Genomic DNA, 292 nt, shown 5'->3' with positions numbered 1-292 from the left:
TTTTGGGTGACGCAGGCGCACGTGTATGTTGGGTGACGCAGGGGCACATGTATACTGAGTTATGCAAGTCTGCACGCATTTTATGTTGGGTGATGCAGGCACACACTGTAACTGAAATATGTAAGTGCATGCATGTATGTATGTTGTTGGGTGAGATGCAGGCGCACAGATATATGCTGTGGGGATGCAGACACACATGTTGTATGTTGTATATTGTATGTTGAGCCATTCAGGCGCACACCTGTCCTGATTCATAATTCGCTGCTTGGGCAGGTTGATGGGCTCAGTCTCT

Source organism: Ascaphus truei, chromosome 5 (assembly GCF_040206685.1).
Source record: "Ascaphus truei isolate aAscTru1 chromosome 5, aAscTru1.hap1, whole genome shotgun sequence".
In the NCBI taxonomy this organism is placed as follows: Eukaryota; Metazoa; Chordata; class Amphibia; order Anura; family Ascaphidae; genus Ascaphus; species Ascaphus truei.
This window is presented reverse-complemented; position numbering follows the sequence as displayed.